Source organism: Bos taurus, chromosome X (genome assembly GCF_002263795.3).
Source record: "Bos taurus isolate L1 Dominette 01449 registration number 42190680 breed Hereford chromosome X, ARS-UCD2.0, whole genome shotgun sequence".
In the NCBI taxonomy this organism is placed as follows: Eukaryota; Metazoa; Chordata; class Mammalia; order Artiodactyla; family Bovidae; genus Bos; species Bos taurus.
Window position 1 is genome coordinate 63,062,653 of NC_037357.1, and position 6,000 is coordinate 63,068,652.

The following is a 6,000-nucleotide window of genomic DNA, read 5'->3' on the forward strand; positions in this document are numbered from 1 at the left end:
ATAATATGAGCATAAGAAATATATATTTTCATTTCACTTTAGCAGTTTATACTGGCAGGTGATTTTGTACTCATTCACACTCTTTTTCTCTTATAATAACATAAGTAATATAATGAAGCATTGAATTATTCCTTGAAGTATAATATGAATTATAGCTAAGTGTAAATAGAATTGACATGCTACTCTAAATCATTATCAATAGATGTGAAGGCATGTGATTGTACCTGTCTTTGTCAATAAAAACTGCATTCTGTCATGTTCCAAAGTTTGATGAACATTATATACCTTCCCTAATTTACTGACTCTTCATTTATTATTGTTGTTTTATTCAAATAACAAAATCTCTGCTGAAATAGAAGCTTCAAAAATGTTTTGCTGATGTGCTTTGGATCCATATAAAGATTTAAATAGATAGGATGTGCTCGTTGTTTCTATACTTGCTTGTCCTGATTTTTTGAACTGGAATGTAAAAATAACCCAGGTATTTGACACTTTTATGCTCATTTCAAGATTTAAGAACAAAGAAGAATTGTTATCTGTTAAAATTGGTTCACATATATACACTCTCCAGTTGGTTTCATCCTCTAAAATAGGCTGGATTATAGTACCATCTTATGCTGAAGTCTATATTTTTGCATAATCCAGTCAAGAGAAAAGTAGTGACCAAATTAACATGTATAATGTATAAAAGTATTTGATGGTAATAAATTGACATGTAATCAATCAGTCATTTTAAATATAATAAGATTTTAATATTTGTCCAGGCTGTTTTGTTCTAGAGTTTATTTCAGTTCAGTTCAGTCACTCAGTCAGGTCCGACTCTCTGTGACCCCATGAATAGCAGCATGCCAGGCCTCCCTGTCTATAACCATCTCCCGGAGTTCACTCAGACTCATGTCCATCTACTCAGTGATGCCATCCAGCCATCTCATCCTCTGTCATCCCCTTCTCCTCCTGCCCCCAATCCCTCCCAGTATCAGAGTCTTTTCCAATGAGTCAACTCTTTGCATGAGGTGGCCAAAGTACTGGAGTTTCAGCTTTAGCATCATTTCTTCCAAAGAACACCCAGGACTGATCTCCTTTAGAATGGACTGGTTGGATCTCCTTGCAGTCCAAGGGACTCTCAAGAGTCTTCTCCAACACCACAGTTCAAAAGCATCAATTCTTCTGCACTCAGCTTTCTTGACAATCCAACTCTCACATCCGCACATGACCACTGGAAAAACCATAGCCTTGACTAGACGGACCTTTGTTGGCCAAGTAATGTCTCTGCTTTTGAATATGCTTTCTAGGTTGGTCATAACTTTCCTTCCAAGGAGTATGCGTCTTTTAATTTCATGGCTGCAGTCACCATCTGCAGTGATTTTGGAGCCCAGAAAAATGAAGTCTGACACTGTTTCCACTGTTTCCCCATATATTTGCCATGAAGTGATGGGGCCAGATGCCATGATCTTTAGTTTTAAAAACAACTAAATAAAACAAAACAAAAATTTCAATTATTTCTGTATATACAGAGAAAATACAGACTGTCAAGGACTACCAGCCAGCCACTCTATCTAAACTCAGGAAGAAAATTTCTAAGAACTTGTTATCCTTAAAACTTCAACTCAAAAAGCTCAAGAACTATTTTTCAGTGCTCACTATGTGTCTGCTAAAAAAAAAAAAAAATTAAGTGATAGAAATTTCTTAAAGGAATTCTTACTCAAAAGAGCATTACAGACATTTATTTTTTTAATTTTTATTTTTTTAATTTTTTAAATATAAATTTATTTATTTTAGTTGGAGGTTAATCACTTTATAATATTGTATTGGTTTTGCCATACATCAACATGAATCCACCACAGGTATACACATGTTCCCCATATTGAACCCCTCTCCCTCCTCCCTCCCCCCTCCCCGTACCATCCCTCAGGGTCATCTCAGTGCACCAGCCCCAAGCATCCAGTATCATGCATCGAACCTGGACTGGTGACTCATTTCGTATATGATATTATACATGTTTCAATGCCATTCTCCCAAATCATCCCACCCTCTCCCTCTCCCACAGAGTCCAAAAAACTGTTCTATACATCTGTGTCTCTTTTGCTGTCTCGCATACAGGATTATTGTGACCATCTTTCTAAATTCCATATATATGTGTTAGTATACTGTATTGGTATTTTTCTTTCTGGCTTACTTCACTCTGTATAATAGGTTCCAGTTTCATCCACCTCATTAGAACTGATTCAAATGTATTCTTTTTAATGGCTGAGTAATACTGCATTGTGTATATGTACCACTGCTTTCTTATCCATTCCTCTGCTGATGGACATCTAGGTTGCTTCCATGTCCTGGCTATTATAAACAGTGCTGCGATGAACATTGGGGTACACGTGTCTCTTTCAATTCTGGATTCCTCAGTGTGTATGCCCAGCAGTGGGATTGCTGGGTCATGAGGCAGTTCTATTTCCAGTTTCTTAAGGAATCTCCACACTGTTCTCCATAGTGGCTGCACTAGTTTGCATTCCCACCAACAGTGTAAGAGGGTTCCCTTTTCTCCACACCCTCTCCAGCATTTATTGCTTGTAGACTTTTGGATCAGAGCCGTTCTGACTGGCGTGAAATGGTACCTCATTGTGGTTTTGATTTGTATTTCTCTGATAATGAGTGATGTTGAGCATCTTTTCATGTGTTTGTTAGCCATCTGTATGTCTTCTTTGGAGAAATGCCTGTTTAGTTCTTTGGCCCATTTTTTGATTGGGTCGTTTAGTTTTCTGGAATTAAGCTGTAAGAGTTGCTTGTATATTTTTGAGATTAGTTGTTTATCAGTTGCTTTATTTGCTATTATTTTCTCCCATTCTGAAGGCTGCCTTTTCACCTTGCTTATAGTTTCCTTTGTTGTGCAGAAGCTTTTAAGTTTAATTAGGTCCCATTTGTTTATTTTTGCTTTTATTTCCAATATTCTGGGAGGTGGGTCATAGAGGATCCTGCTGTGATATATGTCAGAGAGTGTTTTGCCTATGTTCTCCTCTAGGAGTTTTATAATTTCTGGTCTTACGTTTAGATCTTTAATCCATTTTGAATTTATGTTTGTATATGGTGTTAGAAAGTGTTCTAGCTTCATTCTTTTACAAGTGGTTGACCAGTTTTCCCAGCACCACTTGTTAAAGAGCTTGTCTTTAATCCATTGTATATTCTTGCCTCCTTTGTCAAAGATAAGGTGTCCATAGATTTAAATACATCTATCATATTTTATAAAGATGTATTAACAGTGTATTGTTTCAAAGGGACTATAAACCTAAAGATCTAAACATCACAATGTTTATCGCAGCACTGTTTATAGCAGCCAGGACATGGAAGCAGCCTAGATGTCCATCGGCAGATGAATGGATAAGAAAGCTGTGATACATATACACAATGAAATATTATTCAGCTATTAAAAAGAATGCATTTGAATCAGTTCTAATGAGGTGGATGAAACTGGAGCCTATTATACAGAGTGAAGTAAGTCAGAAAGAAAAACACCAATACAGTATATTAACCCATATATATGGAATTTAGAAAGATGGCAATGATGACCCTATATGTGAGACAGCAAAAGAGACACAGATGTAAAGAACAGGACTTTTGGATTCTGTGGGAGAAGGAGAGGGTGGGATGATTTGAGAGAATAGCATTGAAACATATATATTATCATATGTGAAACAGATCACCAGTCCTGGTTCGATGCATGAGACAGGGTGCTCAGGGCTGGGGCACTGGGATGACCCTGTGGGATGGATGGGGAGGGAGGTGCGAGGGGGGTTCAGGATGGCGAACACATGTACACTCGTGGCTGATTCATGTCAATGTATGGCAAAAACCACCTCAATATTATAAAGTAATTAGCCTCCAATTAAAATAAATACTGGAGAAGTCAATTGCAACCCACTGCAGTACTGTTGCCTGGAAAATCCCATGGATGGAGGAGCCTGGTAGGCTGCAGTCCATGGGGTCGCTAAGAGTTGGACACGACTGAGCGACTTCACTTTCCCTTTTCACTTTCATGCATTGGAGAAGGAAATGGCAACCCACTCCAGTGTTCTTGCCTGGAGAATCCCAGGGGCGGGAGAGCCTGGTGGGCTGATGTCTATGGGGTCGCACAGAGTCAGACACGACTGAAGTGACTTAGCAGCAAAATAAATAAATTTTTAAAAACCCTACAGAAAACGCCTATCAATTTGAAAGCATGGACCTTTATAGTAAACCATTGTGACTGTTCATTATCACTCTTCTCTAGAACACTGGAGTGGGTTGCCATTTCCTTCTCCATGAATGTATTGCCAAAGACTATCAATTTCAGCTCAGGATGGTACTATAATCCAGAGGATTACAAAGAGGATGAAGCTGACTAGAGAGTGTATTTAGGCTGAACCTGCTACTAAAGGGGCTTCCCTCATAGCTCAGTTGGTAAGATTCTTCCTGCAATACAGGAGACCCTGGTTTGATTCCTGGGTCAGGGAGATCCCCTGGAGAAGAGATAGCCTACCCACTCCAGTGTTCTTGGGCTTCCCTTGTGGTTCAGCTGATAAACAATCCACCTGCAATGTGGGAGACCTGGGTTCAATCCCTGGGTTGGAAAGATCCCCTGGAGAAGTGAAAGGCTACCCACTCCAGTATTCTGGTCTGGAGAATTCAGAACTACACAGTTCATGGGGTCACTAAGAGGTGGACACAACTGAGCAACTTTCACTTTCCACTTGCTATTAAAAAGCTATTTTTTTCACCATAAGGATATCTCTTTTCAGTAGTTCATTTAGTCCTATATTTTAGTTCACAGCTTATGTGAGGTACTTTGTTTCTTTCCTTACAAGTGTAAATTCTCATAGTGTTTCTGTATCTCCTCATTTGAGTATCATAAAAACCCTAGAGAGTTCAATTCTAGTTGAGCATAAATACATCAATTCAGTCTTTCTGATTTCAACACTGTCCTTTTTTTTTTTTTTCAAGGTAAGACTACTTATATAAAGGTATTATAACCATTTCTAACTAACTGGTTTCCCTCCAAGTCTTTGAAGACAAAGAAAAAAATCCAGATGCAATAATTTTTTATTGGGAGACATTTCATTACAAATATATTTTGTTAAAGTTGCATATTAGGAAAGCAATCAACATTAACTAAAATAGTTTGGTACCTAATCATATTACTCTGATCATGATTTTAAAATAATTAGATGATTCTATTGACTAATTTCAGAAAACGCACTTGTTCATTAAATCAACATACCTCTTCAATATCTGCTAATCATTTAGCATTCTGTAGAGCAATTTCACGGAAAAGGCAATGACACCCCACTCCAGTACTCTTGCCTGGAAAATCCCATGGATGGAGGAGCCTGGTGGGCTGCAGTCCATGGGGTCGCGAAGAGTCAGACGTGACTGAGCGACTTCACTTTCACTTTTCACTTTCATGTACTGGAGAAGGAAATGGCAACCCACTCCAGTATTCTTGCCTGGAGAATCCCAGGGACAGGGGAGCCTGGTGGGCTGCCGTCTATGGGGTCGCACAGAGTCGGACACTACTGAAGCGACTTAGCAGCAGCAGCAGAGCAATTTCACATAAAATCAACATACCTCTCTGATATCTGCCAATCATTCAGCTTTCTATAAAGCAATATCAGCTTTTTGGCCACACACTAGATTTTAAAAGGCACAGAAGGATTAAATGAGTTGCCCAAAGCTATAATGTTCAGAAGTAAAAGTTGTACTCAGCTTTCTATCCTTGAACCACAAAACTCAATGTTCATTGAAATGCAATATACTTCCATCTTCCTTTAATAATGAAGTCAGCTTTCCCCACTATTTTATCTTATAGGTTTAGAGACAAAATGTCCTCCAAAAGTTGATTACCTGACTCAAAAATTATAGTATTATTCAACTTCACATGAAATGGACAAAAGACTTTTTATATGTAGTTAACTACATGACCCAGAGGAAGAAGACATTATTTGGCAACTGTAATAGAACACTTCATTGCCTGAA